Genomic DNA, 23,472 nt, shown 5'->3' with positions numbered 1-23,472 from the left:
AGTCTTTTCTGGGCAGGTGCTCACACATGCTGTATGTAAAACTAAATGGCACTCAGTAAATATTTTCTTCCTTTCCTTCTTCATTCCACCTCTGATTATCCTATTCCTTCTCTCCTTTCCTCCAATGGTCCTGCTATGACCTGATAATCTACCATTGGGAATTCATCCTGTTGTCTCCTGTTTGGGTATGAATATTCTTGGTAGATGATCACACTGAACTGTGGTCAAACAGCTCCTCTGTGAAGTGTTTTAAGAGATCCTTTTGGGGTTATAACTAGTAAAGGAATACTTTAATGGGGTACAGAAGGGAAGGAAGAAAGAAGAGACTTCGAGCAAGAGGGACCAAGGACAGGCCCAGGTAGGAATCATATGAAGACCTAGGGCAACAGGGAAGTGGAGGGAATTCTGCGAAGCCAGAAGGAAGGGCCCAAGGTCCAGCCACTCCACTCCAGTCAGCCTCATCTGCACCCAGTCAGCTGAGCCCACCCTGCCCCGTGGCTATTATAAAATAATTTATAACTATTTCTCCTGTGATTTTTCTCCCTCCTTTTCTCAAGTTATTTCATTTTTTCCTCACTGCATTTGTTTTTTGTTTTTTTGTTTTTTTTTTTAACTGAACATAATAAAAGAAAGAAAAGTGTGTTTATTTACAGGAAAGTCCTGAGAAGCAGGAGCAGACGCGGCTGCAGGGAGGTGGTGTGGCAGTGAGGTCGGGCGCCCCAGGGGACGGTCATGATGTGCTGGCTGTAGGGAGCACAGGGGCCAGCCCGTGGGGGTGGTTTCTTGTTCTGGCAGCTTCGGCTGAGGCCCCATGCCGGGTGTCAAGCGAAGACTGAGGAACTCCACCAGGCGTGGGTCCTTGTGGAGCTTTTCCTCCAGGGCCCGGTACTTGAGCGGGGCCAGCTCCTTGTGGCGGTTAAGCTGCTCCAGGATGTGGATTTCAGAGAACTGAAATATGCTTGACCCAAGTGACAGGACTGCATTTGTGGATAAAGGCTCCACTCTCAGTCTCTGAGGAAGGAAAATTGAGGCACTCAGGATTTCAGGGGACTTGGAAATTGGGGTAGCCGCCGCGCCTTTTTGCAAATGGAGATTTTCCAGTCAATCCTCCATTTCATTCCATCTTTGCATGTCTTTTTCTGTTGCATTTCTCCGTTCTTTTTCCCCCTTCCCTAGCCAGGGTTCCACTTGTATGTAGCAGCTTTACGCATTGAATAAATCGAGTCCTCCCTGCTGAGCTGTCTGCAAATGGAACTGACCAACAGAACAGCCTGTGTAAGTGCATCTTGTGCTCGGGCCAGACAGACAAGCACAATTATTTGATTGCAGGAGATTGCCTCTAAATGAGGGTGAAATAGTGGGTCTGAGACTTGTTGGTGAATATTATTAATAATATAGTGTCATGCATTAATAACATAGTGTCATGTGAAACAAAGCTATGCTCAAGGGTCTGTCTGAAGTCCCATTTTAAATCACATTTTCAGGGAGGTAGATGATGGAGGAGAGGAGATGTAATAAAGCAAGGTGTCTTTAGGCTTCTGTTTGGGAGTTTCAATTTGACCTAGGCTGAAGTTAGGAGAGTACATGTTGCCGTCTTATTTGGTGGCAAGAATGAAGCATAGGATTTGTTTCTGGCTAATTGTCATAAAAATCTCATTACTATAGTGCTCTATTGTGAAAAATCAGCTTTACTCTTATCATTAGAGTCCTCGAAGAGAGGCCATTCCAAAAACTCCATGATATATGGAGTGTGATGTCCTTGGTTACTGCATAGTCAACTTCCTCAGCCCACCCACCACAGACAGTCATTCCAGACTCTTCCACTTCTCCCTTCATAAACCTCATTGTCCTGCCAAATAGGATGCATCACCGTCATTCTCCAGATGTGCCTTGAAGTTCGCTGCCCCTGGGCTTTTACTCAAGTCATTCTCTCTATTCCAAGTGCCCTTTCCCAGTCTCATCTCTGTCCATCAGTTAAAGGCCCAGATCAAATGTACCTTCTGTGAAGCTGTCTTTGTTTGTTCTTCTTTGTTCATTGTGAACAGGTGTCTGCAAACGTTGTGTAAAGGAACAGATAGTAAAATTAGGCTTCGTGGGCCACATATAGTCTAGGTAGGTCTTCCACCTCTACTCTGAAGCTGGACCACCCTTAATAAGGCCACTGTGCATCATAAATACAACTGGTATTTAGACATAGAATATTGTTTTCATTTATTAGATATTGTATTCATTGAGCACTTATGTGCAAAGCTCTGAGAAAATATCAATGAACAAGATAGACGGCAACCTCAGCCCTGTGGTGCTTTTGCAGTCTCAGCTGGGAAGCGTGATCTCAATATGAGCTGCCTTCCTGACATATCTCAACTGCACTTTTCTGTTTTTCAGATCACGACTTAATATTTGCTACTTGGTTGGTTTACCAGGGTGGAAGAAATAATACAAATTATAATACTGGAAGCTGGCATTTAGTATATAGTTTAGGCAGTAATAGATATCCTCTTTAATATGTACAACCATAGGGACATTAAGGAATTTATCCGTAAGGAATCTTTCCATAAGGAATTTAATGAAGCAGTTAACCGTGTTCAGTTATTTTGTTGTCAATCTGGATGGGCTGGTGATCACAGCTGTCACTTAACCAGATTACAGGAGATAAATCAGTCTACTATAGGCAGTATCTCGATCACCCACTAAAGTAAGCAACATCAGTTAGCATAGGCACATAGTGCTTAGTAAGTGGTGGTTTAAAAAGATAACTTAGGCAGTAAGTGAAGGACTAGAGATTTGATTTGAGGTCTGTTTGAGTCCTAAGCCTGATATTTCCGGTGTAATCAAAGTAATGTTGGCTCATGTTGTTTCATTCTGAGCACAGATTTGCATTGATAGGTGCAACGGTAAAGCAAAACATACAAATAAGAAACAAAAATAAGTGCACATACAATTTGTTGAAAGAAATTAAGATATTTATGGCAATCTCTAAAGAAAATATTTAAAGAGGGACTAAGTTCTTAATAGAAGAATTTCCTAAGTCTTTTTTCGGTAGTATCTCTTCCTTACTGTCTGCCTTCCACAAAATCCATTGCCAGACAAAGCTCTTAGCTATCCCAGTTCCCCCCAGTGCTGTTTGCTCGGCTCTTTTTCATCTTGCCACCATTCCTCAATCTGTTTTATTCCCTTTTCCAGTTACTGTGTGCCCGTTCAAGGTTTTCCTATTCCTTTATATTCTCTGCCTCCCCACAGTCCTCACTGTGGTAAGTCAAATTATAAGATGGTTCCCAAGATTCCCAGGCGCTGGTGTTCACCTACTCTATGATTTTATCCCCATGGGTGTGGGCTGGACCTGTTAACACAGTGGGCTCATCACCCTGTGATTAGATTAGGTAATATGGCAAAGGTGATTAGATAGTCATTCCTGTGGTTATATTACTTTTTGTAAGAAAATGTCCTAGCAGACCAGAGTGAGATTCTCATGCTTGCTTTGAAGAAGTAAGCTGTTGTGTTTCAAAAGGCCTATGGTTAGGACCTAAAGGTGGCTTATGGGAGCTGAGAACAACCCGTAGGAGCTGACAGCCAGTGAGAAAATGGGGCTTTAGTTCTACACCTGCAAGAACTGAATTCTGCCAACAACTTCACTGAGTTGGGAAGAGGCCCCCAAGCCCCAGATGAGACTGCAGCCCAGGCTGATACCTTGGTTTCAGCATTGTGAGACCCTGAGCAAAGAATTTAGCTACAGTGTTCTTTTCTTATCTTCTTTTGGATTAGTCAAGTGCTTTGTTTTTTTTTCAATTCCATTTCTGGGGCTCCTGGGTGGCTCGGTTGGTTAAGTGTCTGCCTTTGGCTCAGGTCATGGTCTCAGGGTCTTGAAATTGAGCTCCGCATCTAGCTCCCTGCTCAGTGGGGAGTCTGCTTCTTCCTGTTTCTCTCCCTCTGCCTTCTTCCCCCCCCCCATGCTTGCTCTCTCTCAAATAAATAAATAGATAGATAAAAAGTCTTTAAAACATTTCATTTCTGCTCCTCCATTACTTGTTGGTTACATACTCTTTTACAATTCTTGTGGTGGCTACCCTTGATAGTACAGCATCAGTCTTCAACTTATTAGAATCTAATGTACGTTAATACTTATGCCATTTCTTTTCCCCTTCCTGCCTTTTGTATTGTGGTCATGTATTTTAATTATACATGTATTTTAAATATCGAAAACTTTATTTTTATTTTATACCATTAATATTCACTAAGATTTACCCATATAGTTATCATCTGTATTGTTCTTTATTTTTTTGTTTTTCTTTTCTTCATTTCCATGCGTCTTCCTGTGATCATATTCCTTCCACCTGAAGAAATACTTTTAGTATTTCTTTATTGCAGCCCTGTTGGTGACCTACAGTTTTTGTTTGCTTGGAAATATCTTTATTTTGTTTTATTTATTTAAGGATATATTCACTATGTATGTAATTGTAGATTAATACCTCATTTCTTTTATCACTTTAAATAGACCATTTCATTGTCTCCAGCTCCATTGTATTCTGGTGAGAAGATAGGTTTCAGTATAGTTTTGTACTTGTATCATTTTTGGAGGGATGTGCTTTTAAGTTTTTATCTTTTTTCCAGCAATTTAAATATAATATGCCTAGATATGGGTATTTTTAAAATTTGCATTTCTCGGGGACAGTTTTTCTTCATGAACCTATGGATTTTTGTTTTCAGTTTGAAAAATTCTCTACCATATTTCTTTAGGTATTATTTTTACCCTGTTTAATGTTTTCTCTTATTCTGAAAACTTAGTTAGATGCATGTAAAAACTTGCTGTATCTGCTTTCTTTTACTCTATGAATTTGTTATCTATGACTATCACCCCAAAATTTATAGTTTAAAGCAACAAATATTAGTTATTACACAGTTCCTTTAGATCAGGAATTGTGGAGCAACTGTCATTTTGGCCCAGGCTCTCTCATGAGGTTCCAGTTGAGATGTTGGCTAGAGCTGGAGTCATCTAAAGGTTTATGTGACCAAAGGGAACTCTTTTAAGATGGCTTACTCATATGGCTCTTGAAAGGAGGTCTCATTTCCTTACCACATGGATGGTATATTTCATAAGGCTGCTTGAGTGTCTTATAATATGACATCTGGCTATCCTGACATTAAGTGAAACAGGAAAGAGAATGCAAGGAAGAGACTGTAATGCCTTCTGTGACCTAATTTTGGAAGTCCTACACTGTTACTTCCACCTTATTCCATTTGTTAGAAGTGAATTATTAAGTCCAGTCCACAATCAAGAGGATAGGAATTAAGCTCTACCTTTTGAGAGGACAAATGCCAAATAATTTTTAAATATATCTTAAAACCACCACACTCTGTAAGAAGGACACTTGTTGTAATGAGCACTGGGTGTTATATGGAAGTGATAAATCACTGAATTCTACCCCTGAAACTAATACTACGTTACATGTTAACTAACTTGAATTTAAATAAATTTAAATAAAATCTTGAAAGAAAAAAAAAACCCTACCCTACCGTACACTCTGAATTCTGTTTTGTCCATTCTTTTCTATTTCTGTGCTTTATTCTTAAAGGATTTTTTCTGATCTATCTTTCAGTTTACAGATTCTCTCATTAGCTGAGTTTAATATGCTGTTAAACATATCAGTTGAGTTCTTAATTTTGGTTCTTTTTCAATTCTAGAATTTCTATTTGTCTTTTTATAAACTTTCTGGTCACTGGGTATAGTTTCTATCTCATCGACAAAATTTTTAATCTTTTCAGTGAAAAAAAAGCATGGCTATTTTAAGTTCATAGCTGATCAGTTCAAATCTGGAGGTGTTTGTTGTTTATACTTTTTCTTGTTTGTGTTGTCTTGAATTCTCATGTTTGCTTATACTTGATTTTCTGCTGGATATTTCATTTGAAAAATTATTTGTAGAAATTAGTTGGAACTTGAGAGATGTTAATTTCTTCCATAGGAGATTTTTTCCTCTTCTTCCAAGAGTCTACAAACTCCTACCTTTGGGATTACTTTAATCCAACTTATATTTTCTGAACCACTCAGATGACTTGAAGCTGGGGTTTCATTCTGGTTCTCCCAGATCACAGAGTACAGCTCTTTGGGAGTCCTAATATAAAGATGGATGGTTTGCTGGGGCTCCTGTCATTGGGAAGCCTGGAATCAATTTTGTCATCCTTCGGGCTAAAAAGTGTTCTTCAGTATCTTACTCACCTCACCCCAGATTGACAAAAGCCATCAAGGCAAAAGAGGCAATGTTAGGCTAACCTCCCTGAATCTCTGACTTCTCCAATATCTCAGATAAGTTATTCTTAAATTTTGTTAGCTCTCCTGACCCATCCAGGTCAATGTTTTATGTATGTTATCTATTCTTTCCAATTTTCCTTTGTAGGTAGGATGATCTGAATCACTTTGGCCACCATCACTGAAATCCAAAGTATCTCTGTTCTTTATAGCAATATAAGAAACTAGCAAGATCTGATTATAAACAAATAAAGGCTCTTAATAAAAAATATGAAGAAATTACAAGTTTTTTCCTTCATTGCAAAAATATTGCTCATCTTCTGGAAATGGACATAGAAAATCTTGCATACCTTGCGTGAAAGCACAAATGATAGTTATCCCATTTACTTCCAATGAGGAGGAACAGAGTTGAATGGTAGTGAGGGATCTCTGGCATCATGTATACAATTTTCCTTGGGAGCTCTTATAACATAGACTATAAATGGAACGGACAAGCTTATGTGGCATATTGAACTTAGTTGATAGGAGGGAGGAAAGAGATAGAGAGGGAGAGAGGAGGGTAGAGAGAGAAAGAGAGAGAACAAACTAGTTTGCAGTGATATTACTGCAAGCCTAAACAGATTAATATGTAGGCCCGTGGGATAAACTGTCATGGAGTTTAATTGCATAAGGATTGTGGTTGGATGTGACTGGAAATGGGGAGATGGAGAGCGGTGGTACTTTGGATTTGAGGCTGAGCCCTGCGGAGAGGGGAACTTCAGGCCGAAGCTGAAGTTGTTGCTTTAATGATGGGCTTATTGAAATGAGGGCATCAGCAAAGCTGTTCTAATTCCCAGTGACAACTGAGACACAGAATGGCCATGAGAGGGTTTGGCACTGGGAACTCTGTGGGAATCAAGTGCCATTTAAGTAGTTTGGTGCTGTGACAATGAGACATCTAATGAAAGTTCAATAGGCAACTGGAATTATGTTATGGAGTGTGAGTTAGAATTTAGTATGGAAAAATCAAATTTGGCAGTCATTAGCCTAGAGGTGAGATCAGTACTCTCAGAAACAAGGATATTGTTAAAAATAGTGATGCTATATAAACTGTAAAAAATTTTTATTTTAAAGACACAGTTCATTTATGCTTGCATTTCTTTATTCTTGACATATCCCTGAGTTGAGATGATTAGATCATTCAAAGTTGAAGGGTTTTGTAAAAGGAACATAAAGAACAGTGAAACAGTGATGCCATTGAAAGGAGTCTGTCAGTTAGCAGAGTAGGATTAGCTTGTAGATGAGGGCTTAGCGAGGGTTAAAGAAATGCACAGAAAAATGGAATTCAGAACAGAATCATTTATTCTCTATAAACTGGAATGTAGTTTATAATAAATTAACTGCCATAATTAGAAAGATGTAAGGGCTCAGTCTCAGATACCAGAAAGCATTCAGACAGAATTAAGGATAAATTTGGAGTTGAATGATATCTGTGAACTTCTCTTTTTTCCTCAGGTCACCTTTCAGACAGTTGAGAATTCACTACCTGGGGCACTAGGAAGTCTGTTTCCCTCTTTTTCTCCTGTCTTCTTCCCATTCTAGCCCTCCCTTTACCAGGCTCCTGGCTTGTCCTGGATGTTCACATTCTCCACACTGCAGACCTATAGAACAAACAAACCTTTCCTGGTACAGTTAATTTATTATTATGGTAAATTTCTCCTTTCCACTTGTTGTGAGCATGGGGTGGGATGAGAGAGATAAAGGGGAGAGAGAATCCTGTCCTACCCTTCTGGTGAAGATCAGGTGGGACAAAGGTAGGAAGGGGACAGAGTTTCCAGTCCTGTCTTATATGTGAATGGTGAAAATATATACTCTTTGCATGGAAATGCAGTAGTCAAGAAATGGTCATGTATTAGAGAAGGCTTTTAAATGTTTCAAATGCTGTTTTAAGATGATCAGAGTGGAGTCACTGAAGGGAAAGGTGTAGAGATATGCAGAGTCATACTTCCTTTTTAATGTAGGCATTTACAACTATAAATTTCCCTCTAAGTCATGCTTTGACTCAATTCCATGTTTTTATAAGTGGTATTTTTGTTTTTATTAATCTCACAGTATTTTCTCATTTCCTTTCTGATTTCTTTTGACCCATTGGTTGTTTGGGAGTATGTTATTTAATTTCCCTAATTTCCTTCTGTTATTGATTTCTAGTTTCCTTCCATTGTTGTCAGAGAATATACTTTGTATGATTTCAGTTCCTTAAATTAATGAGAAGTGTTCTATGGACTAACATGTGGTCTGTTTTAGAGAATATTCCATGTGTACTTGAGTGGAATATGTGTTTTTCTGTTACAGAATGGAGTATTCTATAGATGCCTGTTCGTTCTGGTTGGTCTATAGAGTTGTTTAAGGCTTCTGTTTCCTTACTGATTTTCTGTCTAGCTGTTCTGTCCATTATTGAGAATGAGGGTATTGGAATTTCCAACTGTTGCTGTTGAATTATCCGTTTCTTTATTTAATTCTGTCAGTTTTGCATTTTGGGGCTCTCTTGTTAGATGCTTATGGATTTACAAATGTTATATCCTCTCGGTTGACATTTTTTATTATTATAAAATGTCATTCTCTGTCTCTAATAATAATTTTTGTCTTAAATTCTGTTTTGTTTGATATTAATATTATTACTCCAGCTCTTTTCATTCCTTTTGCATGGTATATCTTTTTCCATTCTCTTTCAACCTATTTGTGTCTTTGAATCTGAAATGTGTCTATTGTATAAAGCATATAACTGGATCATGTTTCTTTGTTTGTTTTGACAATTTCTGCCTTCTAATTGGAGATTTTAATCTCTTTACATTTAATATAATTACTTTTTTTTTTTTTTAAAGATTTTATTTATTTATTTGACAGAGATAGAGACAGCCAGCGAGAGAGGGAACACAAGCAGGGGGAGTGGGAGAGGAAGAAGCAGGCTCATAGCGGAGGAGCCTGCTGTGGGGCTCGATCCCATAACGCCGGGATCACGCCCTGAGCCGAAGGCAGACGCTTAACTGCTGTGCCATCCAGGCGCCCCCACATTTAATATAATTACTAATAAGGTAGGAATTACATGTGCCATTTTGCTGTTTTTAATATATCTTATGTCTTTCTTTTGATCCTCCAATCCTCCATTATTCCTTTTTTGTGTGTTAAATAGAGATTTCTAGTACAGAAAATATCAGTTGTCAGTTCTTTTACTATGTATCTTAAAGTCATTTTCTTCAGTGGTTGATTTGGGGATTACCATTAACATTTTAATGTTAGTCTGTAAAACAATTCTCATTAATTTAAGGAATTGAAATCATACAAAGTATATTCTCTGATGACAATAGAATGAAACTAGAAATCAATAACAGAAGGAAATTAGGGAAATTATACAACATGCTCCAAAATAACCAACGGGTCAAAAGAAATCAGAAAGGAAATTAGAAAATACTGTGAGATTAATAAAAACAAAAATACCACTTATAAAATTTAAATAACTTAATAATTGTTATTTGATGATTTTGTAGAAGATTAACAAGTAAAGTTTCTTTGGGCCTGGTTTCTTTTTCCTTCTCTTTCTTTCATTCATTGGTGAAAACTGGAAATGTAGATCTTTGCCACTTCAATTTATTCTATTCAGTAGCTTACTTCTTTTTTAGTCACTTTTGTTAATTTTTTCTTTTATAACAATCAAACATGTCATCTAAATTTTTTAATAGTTTAGAGTTGAGTATAACAGCAGTCTTTAGAGGACTTTTATCTCTGAGGATATATAACAATGTTCCTAAGGGTCTGTAGGCCATGATTTTTTTATGAGAATTCAAGAAGAGCATAGCTTTTATCCACTCCAAATCTTATCATGGTGTATTGTTCCAAAGTGTCAAAGTGTATCAAAGAAGAGACAAGTTTAAAATATTTGGTTCAGCAAAGTCTACTTCAATCAGGGCATATTTTTAAAATTGTTTTCTTTGTTTCTCTGAATTCTTGCTTTTTCATCCAGAGGCAATTTTTCTCTTTCGTGCTGTAGATTTCTTGCAAATATCTGATGATTTTTACCTGCCTATACTTGGTTGGAAATGAAGGAAAATGGAGATTGACTGGGAGCTCAGTGTGAGGGGACCATACAATGTGTTAGAGGACCCTGAATACCTGGAATAAGAAAACATCATTATGTGGTACTGGCACTCACAAAATACTAGCAGACTGAATTTAACAGCATATTAAAAGGATTATACCCCATGGTCATGAAGGATTTATCCCTGAGATGCAAGGATGGTTCAACATACATACATTAATAAGTGTGATACATGTTAAAGGAATGAAGGATAAGAGTCATATGAATATCTCAATAGATGTAGACATAACATTTGATATAATTCAACATCCTTTCATGGTAAAAACTCAAACTGGGCATAGAGGAAATATACCTCAACGTAATAAACAGTTCATGTATGACATGGCCCACAGCATCACCCACACTAATAGCACTGGTTTTCCCCAATGGGTCATTCAGTTTTTTTAGAACAATTTTGGTGATGGAATGGTGGCACTGGTAGTAGAATATAGTCCATCAAAGAATCTCATGAGTCTCCTTATTTTTAGTTGTTATTTTTTACTGTTGAATTTAGGAATTCTTGGTATATGTTGGATAAAAGTCTTATTTCAAATATATGTTTTGCTGATATTTTCTTTAAGTCTTGGGCTTGTCTTGGGGTGCCTGGGTGGCTCAAATTGTTAAGAGTCTGCCTTTGGCTCAGGTTGTGATCCCAGGGTCCTGGGATTGAGCCCCGCATTGGGCTACCTGCTCAGTGGGGGCCTGCTTCTCCCTCTACTGTTCCCCCTGCTTGTGTGCTCTCTCTTCCTGTCAAATAAATAAATAAATCTTTAAAAAAATAAAAAGTCTTGGGCTTGTCTTTTCACTCTTTTAACAGCGTCCTTCACAGAGCAGAAGATTTAAATTTCAACGACATCCAACTTACTGATTTTTTCTTTCATGGATTTTGCTTTGGGTTTTGTATCTAAAAAATCAGTCAAACCCATGGTCACCTACCTTTTTTCCTATATTATATTCTCCTATATTATATTTTATATATCACTTTGTGTTTTACATTTAGGTCTATGAGCTGTTTTGAGTTAATTTTTTTTGAAAGGTGGAAAGTCTGTGTCTAGTTTTCTTTTTTCTTTTCTTTTGCATGTACAATTTTTTTTTTGATGTACGGTTATTCTCCCACCATTCCTCAAAAGGATATTCTTTCTTCATTGAATTGCCTTTGCTTTTTTGTTAAAATCAGTTAACTATATAAGTGTGGATATATTTCTGGGCTCTCTAATCTGTTCCATTGATCTACTTGTCTATTCTTTCACCAATAGTGCACTGTCTTAATTACTATAACTTTATTGTGAGTCTTGAAGTTAGGTAGTGTCAGTCCTTTGACTTTGCTCTTCTCTCTCTATTATTCATTATTGTATAAGGCTATTCTTGGTCTTTTGTGTTTCCTTATGAACTTTCAAATCAGTTTGTCAATATCCACGAAATAATTTTCTGTTATTTTGATTATGATTGCATTGGATTTATAGATCAAATTTGGAAGAATTGACAGCTTATCAATATTGAATTTTCCTATTCATGAGCATGAAATATCTACCCAGATATTTCATTTTTTAACTCAATGGTTTCTATTTGTTTCTTTTATATAGTTTTTATTTCTCTACTGACATTTATCATATTTTCATTTGTTACAAACATATTTTCCTTTGTGTCCTTAAGCATAGTTTTATAGCTGCTTTAAAATCATTGTCTGCTAATGTCCGGATCATCCTGAGGCCATACTTTCCTGTCCTTTCTTTTGAGTATAAATCATGTTTTTTTCTGTTTGTTCTTTTTTTTTCATATGTTAAGTGATTATGGATTGCATCCTGGACATTTTGAAAAATACTGGAGACTGGAGACTCTGGATTCCATTATACTTAAAAAAAATTTGTTTAAGGTAATTTTTAATTAAAGACTTTTTTTTTTTTTTTTTTTACCTTTTGACCCCATTCACCCATTTCTTTCACCCTCTACTTTTTGCCTCTGGCAACCACTAATCTGGTTTTTGTATCTATGATCTTGTTTTTTTTTTTTCTTTTTTAAAGATTGCAAATAAAGGTGAGATCATACATTCTTTGTTTTTCCATCTGTCTGACTTATTTCACTTAGCATAAAACCCTCAAGTCTTGAGGTCCACCCATGTTGTCGCAAATGACAAGATTTCATTCCTTGTTATATCTGAAGAATATTCCATGTATATATATACCATAATTTCATTACCCATTCATCTATCATTGGACACTTAGATTGTTTCCATATCTTTCCTGTTGTAAAGGGTGCTACAGTGAGTATGGGGATGCATAAATCTTTTCAAGTTAGTGTTTTCATTGTCTTCCTGTAAATACCCAGAAGTGAAATTGCTGAATCATACTGATAATTCTATTTTTAATTTTATGAGAGACCTCCATACTTTTTTCCGTGGTTGCTGCACCAATTTTCATTCCCACCAAAAGTGCACAAGGGTTCCTTTTTTTCCGACCCAAACTTTTTCTTGTCTTTTTGATATTATCCATTCTAGTAGCCTCACTAGGTGTGAGGTGATATCTCACTCTGGTGAGATTTTTCATTTTCCTGGAGATTTTTCATTTTCCTGAAAATTTTAAAAAAATATTGTATTTATTTATTTGACTGAGAGAGAGAGAGAGAGAGCGCAATCACAAACAGGGGGAGCAGCAGAGGGAGAGGGAAAAGTAGGCTCCCCACCAAGCAGGGTGCCTGATGTGGGGCTCAATCCCAAGACCCTGGGATCATGACCTGAGCCAAAGGCAGACGCTTAACCAACTGAGGTACCCAGGTGCCCCTCATTTTCCTGAAGATTAATGATGTTGAGCATCTTTTCATGTATTTGTTGGCCATTTGTATGTCTTCGGAAAAAGGTCTATTCAGATCTCTCAATTTTTAAATAAGATTATTTGTGTTTTTGCTATTGGATTGTATGACTTCTTTATATATTTTGGATATTAACCCTTTACCAGATCTATGATCTGCAAATGTCTTTTCCCATTCAGTAGATTAACTTTTTATCTTGTTGATTGTTTCCTATGTTGTGCAGAAGCTTTTTAGTTTCATATAGTCCTACTTGATATTTTTGCTTTTGTTTTTATTTTTAGTGTCAGATTCAAAAAATCATTGTCAAAACTTATGTTAAGGAGCTTACCGCCTATGTTTTCTTCTAGAACTTTTATGGTTTCAGGTATTACATTCATATCTTTAATCCATTTGAGTTAATTTTTATATATGGTATAAGAAAGCCCAGTTTCATTCTTTTGCATGTGCATGTCTAGTTTTCCCAGCACTGTGTATTGAAGAGACTGTCTTTCTTGTAAATATATGTAAGCATTTATTTCTGGGCTCACTATTCTTTTCCATTGATTAATTTGTGTGTTTTTATGCCAATACTATACTGTTTTTAATTATCATAGCTTTGTAATAGAGTTCGAAATCAGGGAATGTGATGTCTTCAGCTTTGTTCTTTTTTTCTCAAGATTGCTTTGGGAATTTGGGGTGTTTTGCGATTCCAGACAAATTTTAAGATTGTTTTTCTATTTCTGTGAAAAATACCATTGGAATTTTGATAAGGATTGCATTGAATCTGTAGAATGCTTTGGGTAGTATGGGTATTTTGACAATATTAATTTTTCCAATCCATGATCACAGAATATTTTTACATTTTTTTGTATCTACTTTAATTTCTTACCTTAATGTCTTGTAGTTTTCAGTATATAAGTCTTTCACCTCCCTGGTTAAATTTATTTCTAGGTATTTTATTCTTTTTAATGCAATTATAGGTGGATTATTTTCTTAGTTTCTCTTTCTGATAGTTTGTTATTAGGGTATAGAGATGCAGCAGATTTTTGTATAATGATTTTGTATCCTCCAACATTAGTTCTAATAAATGAATTATTAAATTCATAAAACATAAAATCCAACATTTTAACCATTTTAAAAGTGTACAGTTTACTAGCATTTAGTATATTCACAATATTGTGTTACTGTCACCACTATCTAGTCCCAGAACATTTTCATCTTCTAAAAGGAGACCTGTGCCAGTTGATTACTCACTTCTCATTCTCTCCTCGCCCACCCCCTGGAAATCACTAATCTGCATTCTTTCTTATGGATTTGCCTACTCTGTATATTTCATGTAAATATACATGTGTCTGGCTCCTTTCACTTAGCAGTATGTTTTTAAGGTTAATGCGTGTTGTTGTATGTTTTGAGTATTTCATTCCTTTTTATGGCTGTATAATATTCCGTCATATAGATATACTACAGATTTTTTATCCATTCACCAGTTGATGGACATTTGGGTTGTTTCTACCTTTTAGCTATTGTGAATAGTGCTGCTAGAAACATTCATATATAAGTTTTTATTTGAACACCTGTTTTTAATTCTTTTGTATATATACCTGTGATTGGAATTCTCTGCTTGAATTTTTGAGGAAACACTAAACTGTTTTCCAAAGAAACTGCACAGTTTTATATTCCTACCACCCCTTGGGCATGAGAAAGCTCCAAAGTGTGTGGGGATAGGGAGGGAGTAGAGAAGCTCCCGAGCTGATCCCTCAGTGGGCTTCCAGATAGGTCAAAAACACAACCACTGTTGTTTAAGAACAGGGTTCATATTGCTCACTCTTGTCACTAGCAAGCTGCATCAGGAATCTGGGCCACCATCTTCATGGTTGCCACCTGATCTGGAGGTGGATGGTGGGGAATTTTAAGTGCATAAGATAAATGCCACAGTCCTCTCTTACCAAAATTCAGTAGTTTCTTTCTTTTTTTTTTTTTTTTTTAAAGATTTTATTTATTTATTCGACAGGATAGAGATAGCCAGCGAGAGAGGGAACACAAGCAGGGGGAGTGGGAGAGGAAGAAGCAGGCTCATAGCAGAGGAGCCTGACGTGGGGCTCGATCCCGTAACGCCGGGATCACGCCCTGAGCCGAAGGCAGACGCTTAACCGCTGTGCCACCCAGGCGCCCCAGTAGTTTCTTTCTTTATTAAGTGTTCTCTTGGATGTTTTAAGTCTTTGATTTGATTCCAGAGTTCTGAAAAAGTTGATTCTGACTTTTTTTTGGTAAGCTTGTTGATTGCTTTAATGGGGGGATGAAGGTTTGGAGTTCTCTACTCTGCCATTTTTGGTAATGTCACTTGTTATTTTTTTGAAGATACTGATTTCTTTTGTCAGTTTGGCTGAGCTCAAATGGAAAATTTGGTTTTTCCCTTAAGAGAGCAGTAGCTGAAGTTTCATTTTATTTCCTTTAGACTTATCTAGGCTGATTGTAGTTTGCCCTGTGCAAACATGGTTCAAGAGTTAGCCAGAGATTTGAGCACAGATTATACACAGAACTTGGGACACTCTTTTCTGGCTCTCTTCTTCCTGGGGTGTCCTTTTTTCCCCCCCAGATGTGGTTACCTTGGAGTGTTTCCTTAACATGTCAAGCTTGTAAGACTGTGTTTCTATCTAGTTTTTAGTGTCCCAAATGTCATGTACTTGGTCCTTGGTTCTGAGCTTTTAAATAATTTAAGAGGACTATTTACGGTGAAGCTTCAGGCACCATGTAATAGGGGAAGTTATATTAGGGATTTGGTATCTGTATCAGTCTTCTAGATCTGCCATAACAAAATACCCCAGAATGGGCGACTTAACCAACAGAAATTTATTTCTTACTATTCTGAAACCTAAAAGTCTAACACCAGTGTGTGAGCAGGTTTGGTTGATGCCTTTCTTGTTTGGTTGCAGATGGCCACCTTTTTGGTGTATCCTCACATGGCTTTTTCTCTGTACATGCATAGAAGACCCCTGATACTTCTCCCTCTTTTTATAATGACACCTGTTTTACTGGATCAGGGCCTCACTTGTATAACCTCATTTATCCTTAATCACCTCTTTAAAGGTCCTATCTCCAAATGTAGCCACAGTGGCGGTTAGGGCTACAACATATAAATTTGGAGGGACACATTTCAGTCCATAGCAGCATCTTCTTAGTCTCATAACATAACTGAGATAAAGGAGAGCTGTGTTTGTTCCTCTGAGGCAAGCATATAAAATTTAAAAATAAAAAAGTGAAAAATTCAAAATCAGTTTTCCAAAGAAAATATCTGAATTGTGGTGTCACTGGCCACTCCTAGATGGCTGGGCAACAATTGAATACCAGAACATTCCTTTATTTTCCTGCTAGTGAAAACAAAAGCTTCTCTTATAGGAGGAATTATCTGAGTATTTCCAACTAATTACTAGTCCTATTTATTAACTTATTATGTTTTTAATTTTAATTCCAGTATAGTTAACATACAGTGTTATATTAATTTCAGGTGTACAGCATAGTGTATCATGTTGGTTGATTTGCAAATATTGAACCACTCTTGCGTCCTGGGAATAAATCCCACTTGATGTGGTGAATGATTTTTTTTAATGTATTGTTGAATTGAGTTTGCTAGTATTTTGTTGAGGATTTTTGCATCTGTGTTCATTAGAGATATTGGTTTGTAATTCTCTTTTTTTTGGTGTCTTTATCAGGTTTTGGTATCAGGATCATGCTGGCCTCATAAAATGAATTTGAAAGTTTTACTTCCTCTTCTATTTTTTGGAATAGTTTGAGAAGATAGGTATTACTCTTCTTTTTTTTCTTTCATTTTTTAAAATTTAAATTAAATTAACATATAGTGTTACATATAATAATACACATTACATATATATTACATATATAATAATTATATATTACACATATAGTACATATATAATATACACATGTATAATATATACATATATAATAATTGCATATATAGTAATACACATAACATATAATAATACACATTATTAGTTTCAGGAGTAGAGTTCAGTGATTCCTCAGTCTTACGTAATACCCAGTGCTCATTACATCACATGCCCTCCTTAATGCCCATCACCAGTTACCCCATCCCACCACCCCCCTCCCCTCTAGCAACCCTCCGTTTGTTTCCTATGATTAAGAGTCTCTTATGGTTTGTCTCCCTCTCTGATTTGGTCTTTGATAGGGATTCCATTGAATGTATAGATTGCTCTAGGTAGCATAGACATTTTAATAATATTTGTTTTTCCAATCCATGAGCATTGAATGTTATTCTGTTTCTTTGTGTCTTCCTCAATTTCTTTCACGAGTGTTCTATAGTTTTCTGAGTACAGTTCCTTTGCCTCTTTGGTTAGGTTTATTCCTAGGTATCTTACGAGTTTTGGTGCAATGGTAAATGGGATCAACTCCTTAATTTCTCTTTCTTGTGTCTCATTGTTAAGTGTATAGAAGTGCAACTGATTTCTGTGCATTGATTTTATATCCTGCCATTTTGCTGAATTCCTGTATGAATTCTAGCAATTTTGAGGTGGAGTCTTTTGGGGTTTCCACACAGAGTATCATGTCACCTGTGAAGAGTGACAGTTTGACTTCTTTGTCTATTCGGATGCCTTTTATTTCTTTTTGTTGTCCAATTGCTGAGGCTAGGACTTCTAATACTATGTTGAACAGCAGTGGTGAGAGTGAACATCCCTGTCATGTTCCTGACCTTAGGGGAAAAGTTCTCAGTTCTTCCCCATTGAGAATGGTATTCACTCTGGGCTTTTCGCATATGGCTTTTATGATGTTGGAGTATGTTCCCTCTATCCCTACACTGTGAAGATTTTTAGTCAAGAGCGGATGCTGTACTTTGTCAAATGCTTTTTCTGCATCTATTGAGAGGATCATATGGTTCTTGTCTTTTCTTGTACTAATGTAGTGTATCACATTGATTGATTTGCGAATGTTGAACCACCCTTTGCAGCTCAGGAATAAATCCCACTTTGTTGTGGTGAATAATCCTTTTAATGTACTGTTGGGTCCTATTGGCTAGTATCTTGGTGAGACTTTTTGCATCCGTGTTCATCAGGGATATTGGTCTGTAATTCTCCTTTCTGGTAGGGTCTTTATCTGGTTTTGGGATCAAGGTAATGTTGGCCTCATAGAAAGAGTTTGGAAGTTTTCCTTCCATTTCTATTTTTGAAACAGCTTCAGAAGAATAGGTATTAATTCTTCTTTAAATGTTTGGTAGAATTCCCCTAGGAAGCCATCTGGCCTTGGGCTCTTGTTTTTTGGAAGATGTTTGATTGCTGCTTCAATTTCCTTGCTGGTTATGGGTCTGTTCAGGTTTTCTATTTCTTTCTGGTTCAGTTTTGGTAGTTTATACATCTCTAGGAATTCATCTATTTCTTCCAGATTGTCTAATTTGTTGGCATATAGTTGCTCATAATATGTTCTTATAATTGTTTGTGTTTCTTTAATGTTGGTTATGATCTCTCCTCTTTCATTCATGATTTTATTTATTTGTGTCCTTTCTCTTTTCTTTTTCATAAATCTGGCCAGGGGTTTATCGATCTTATTAATTCTTTCAAAGAACCAGCTCCAAGTTTCATTGATCTAGTCTACTGTTCTTTTGGTTTCTATTTCATTGATTTCTGTTCTAATCTTTATTAAATTATTAATTCTTTATTAATTCTCTTAGGACCACCTTTGCTGCATCCCAAAGGTTTCGAATAGTTGTGTTTTCATTTTCATTTGTTTCCATGAATTTTTAAAATTCTTCTTTAATTTCCTGGTTGACCCATTCATTCTTTAGTAGGATGCTGTTTAACCTCCATGTATTTGAGTTCTTTCCAAATTTCCTCTTGTGATTGAGTTCCGGTTTCAGAGCATTGTCATCTGAAAAATATGCAGGTGCCCCAGGTGGAACTGCACTGCCCTTGGGGGTGGGGGTGGTGTAGGCTAAATAAGTGGGTCTAAAGCATGAGAATGAAACGGCAGCCTCCCAGTCTCCAGCCCCAGAGCCGAAAGCTTGCATCCCCCCCCCTCCTCAATGTGCCCTCAGGGAAAAGTAGTCCTTTCACTCCTGTCTCCCTGGTCTCCATCTGCACTCTGTACTCACTCAGCCTGTGATGGAGCGTTTCTATCTTAAGCATGTAACCCCGCTTCAAGTCTCCAAACCCTGCAGATTCCTGCAGCCTATACCCATGCCACTCCTCCTGGGGGAGGGAGTGGGGTCTCAATGTGGTTCTACCACTTGCTCGGCCCCTGCTTGGAGAGCAGTTCGTGGTTTATAGCAACACCAAACTGAAAGCCCACTCCTGGGCTTGCTGACTGCAACTGCTTCCCTGCTCTGATCCCTAGGAACTTTGCCGCACTCAGGCACCCCCATTCTTTCTGTGACCCCAGGTATCCTGAGACCACACTATCCCACCTAGGATTCTGCCCCGCTTCACCACGTGAGCATCTTTCAGGCAGGGACATCCCTCACCAGAGCAGACTTCTAAAAGTTCTGATTTTGCACTCGGCTGCTGTATCACTTTCTGGTAGCCAGTTTATGGAGGCTCCCTCCCCCGACAGTTTATTTTCCAATATATCGTCTTGGATTCACTTCTCTGCACCTCCTACCTTGCAGAAAGTGGTCACTTATCTATTTGTAGAATTGCAGCATTTCTTTTCTTAGATCTCTGGTTAAGTTCACAGGTGTTTAGAATGATTTGATAGCTATCCAGCTGAATTCCTGGGACCAGACAAAACTAAGGTCTCCTACTCCTCTGCCATCTTGGAAAATCTCTGGTATTACTCTTCTTTAAATGTTTGGTAGTTGGGGCACATGGGTGGCTCAGTCGTTAAGTGTCTGCCTTCAGCTCAGGTCATGATCCCAGGGTGCTGGGATTGAGCCCTGCATCGGGCTCCCTGCTCAGTGGGAAACCTGCTTCTCCCTCTCCCACTCTCCCTGCTTGTGTTCCCTTTCTCTCTCTCTCTGTCAAATAAAGAAATACAATCTTTAAAAGAAATAAATGTTTGGTAGAATTTGCTTGTGAAGCCAGCCATGTGGTCCTGGACTTTTGTTTTTTGAGGGTTTTTTGATTACTGATTCAGTTTTATTTCTGGTAATCAGTCCGCTTAAATTTTCCATTTCTTTCTGCTTCAGTTTTGGTGGGTTATATGTTTATGGGAAATTATCCATTTCTTCCAGGTTGTCCAATTTGTTGGCATATAATTTTTCATAATATTCTCTTACAATCTTTTGTATTTCTGTGATGTTGGTTGTTATTACTCCTCTTTCAATTCTGATTTTATTTGAGTCCTCTCTCTCTTTCTCTCTCTCTCTTTGTGAGTATTGCTAGAGGTTTACAAATTTTGTTGATCTTTCCAAAGAACCAGCTCCTGGTTTCATTGATCTGTTCTGTTGTTTTTCTTTTCTTTTGTTTTTGTTTTTATTTTTTTTTAGTCTCTACATTATTTATTTCTGTTCTAATCTTTATTATTTCCTTCCTTCTCCTGGGTTTTGGGTTTGTTTGTTCTTCTTTTTCTAGCTCCTTTAGGTCTAAAGGCAGGTTGTTTATTTGAAAATTTTCTTGCTTGTTGAGATAGGCCTGTATTGCTATAAACATTCCTCTTAGAACCACTTTTGCTGCATCCCAAAGATTTTGGACTGTTTTGTTTCATTTTCATTTGCTTCCATTAATTTAATTTTTGATTTCTTCTTTGATTTCTTGGTTGACCCATTCTTGTTTAGTAGCATGTTATTTAGCCTCTAAGTATTTATGCTCTTTCCAGATTGTTTCTTGTGGTTGACTTCTAGTTTCACAGCTTTGTGGTTGGAAAGCATGCATGGTAAGACTTTGGTCTTTTTGAATTTGTTGAGACTTGTTTTGTGGTAATATGTGATTTATTCTGGAGAGTGTTGCATGTACACTTGAAAAGAATGTGTATTCTGCTGTTTTAGGATGGAATTTTCTAAATATATCTGTTAAATCCATCTGGTCCAGTGTGTCATCCAAAGCCCCTGTTACCTTGTTGATTTTCTGTTTGGATGATCTGTCCATTGATGTAAGTGCAGTGTTAAAGTCCCTACTATTACTAAGTACTATTGATTAGTTCCTTTATGTTCCTTATGTTCCTTTATGTTTGTTATTAACTGTTTTATGTATTTGGATGCTCCCATGTTTGGTGCATAAATATTTACAATTGTTATATATTCTTATTAGATATTTCCCTTTATTATTAGTGGTAGTATTTGTAAAATATTTTAAAGTACATCCAGCATGGGGCTGGAACCCACAACCCTGAAATCAAGAGTTGCATGCTCCAACAACTGAGCCAGCCAAGTGCCCTGTCCCATTTGTTATTATATAGTGTCCTTTTTTGTCTCCTGTTACAATCTTTGTTTTAATATACCAATATAAGTATTGCTATGCTGGCTTTCTTTTGACATCCATTTGCATGATAAGAAAGTCTCCATCCCCTCAGTTTTAATCTGCAGGTGTCTTTAGTTCTGAAATGAATCCCTTTCAGCACTTTGAATATATCATTTCACTCCTTTCTGGCCTGTAAAGTTTCTGCTGAAAAATCTGTGGATAGCCTTATGGGAGTTTTCCTTGTATGGACACAATTTCCTTGACAAATGGACACAATGGTCTTCTTTTCTTTTCTCTTGCTGTTTTAAAATATTTTTCTTTGTCACTTTTTTTTAAAACCATTTTAATTACTATGTGTCTTGGTGTGGACCTCCTTGGGTTGATTTTTTTGTGGTAATCATTGTGCCTCCTGGATCTGAATATCTGTTTCCTTCCCCAAGTTAGGGAAGTTTGCAGCTATTATTGCTTCAAATAAATTTTCTGCCCCCTTTGCTCTCTCTTCTTCTGGAATCCCTATAATGTGAATACTGTTATGCTTGGTGGAGTCACGGAGTTCCCTAAGTCTGTTCTCATTTTGCAAATTTTTTTCCCTCATTTGTTAAGCTTGATTACTTTCCATTACTCTGTCTTCCAGGTCATTAATTAGTTCTTCTGCTTCATCTGGCCTACTATTTATTCTATCTAGTGTATTTTAAAATTCATTTATTGTGTTCCTCATCTTTGGTAACTTTTTTATTTCTTTGTTAATGGTCTCATTGATGTCATCCACTCTTTTCTCAAGTCCAGTGAGTATATTTATGACCATTACTTTAAATTCTCTATTAGGCATATTACTCAATCCATTTTGCCTAGGTCTCTTGCTGTGGTTTTGTCCTATTCTTTCATGTGGGACATATTCCTGTGTCTCTTCATTTTGTCTAACTCTCTGTGTCTATTTCTGTTAGGAAAGTCAGTTACATCTCCTGCTCTTGAAGGCAATGGCTTTATGAAGAAGAGGCCCTGTAGTGTCCTGCAGTGCAGTGTCTCCTGTTCCCTAGGACCTGGCACCTCAGGTGCCTGCCTCCTATATGTGTGCTGCGTGTGTCTTACTGTTGTATCCTGGCTGCTTTTTCCTTCAATCCAGGTGTCTGCAAGGCTCTCTTTGCCTTTTATAGCCATGGTTGGTCCCCAGCTATGTGGGGCATATTTTAACAAATTCTGGTCTACTTATGAAATGAGCAGCTTCCTCTGTAACCAATGCCCCGGGTTGGGAGACGCCATGTTGGTGGGGTTTGTGGCAGTCTTCTGGGCAAGGGGACCTGCAGCACCAGGATTGAGGCAAGCATGACTGAAATGGGCAGATCCACTGAAGCATGTGGGGGCAGGGTTGATATAAGCAAGTTAGGGAGAGAGTCTTGGTGTGGTGCTGGTCCCTGCAGATGGTTGCATGTTTATGTTGTGGGGTAGGGAAGGGAAATTGCACCGGCCATCTTCTTTGTTCCTGGAAAGGTCTCCCTGGGATCTCTGCATCTTGGTCCATGCTCCGAAATGAGTTTATACCTCCCTCCCATGTGCCCCAGGCATTTTTTCAAACTGGGGCTTCTATGCTGTAACTCTGCTATGTCTTTATGGGTGTGAACTCAGCTTCCTAATGCTGTCTGGGCTCTCCCAGTGTTGAGCCCACTGATTTTTAAAATTCCAGGCTTTAAGTTCTGCTGTTTTTTTTTTTTTTTTTTTATTTTTTTTTTATTTGACAGAGAGAGAGAGAGAGCAAGCACAAACAGGGGAAGTGGGAGAGGGGGAAGCAAGCTTCCTGCTGAGCAGGAAACCTGATACGGGGCATGATCCCAGGATCCAGGGATCATGACCTGAGCTGAAGGCAACTGCTTAACTGAATGAGCCACCCAGGTGCCCCTAAATTCTGCTGGTTTTAAGAGCTCATGAAATTTTGCCCCTCTTGCTTTTAAAGCCAAATGCTATGGGGATTTGTCTTC

Source organism: Ursus maritimus, unplaced genomic scaffold, assembly GCF_017311325.1.
Source record: "Ursus maritimus isolate PB19 unplaced genomic scaffold, ASM1731132v1 scaffold_4, whole genome shotgun sequence".
NCBI classification, from domain to species: domain Eukaryota; kingdom Metazoa; phylum Chordata; class Mammalia; order Carnivora; family Ursidae; genus Ursus; species Ursus maritimus.
This window is presented reverse-complemented; position numbering follows the sequence as displayed.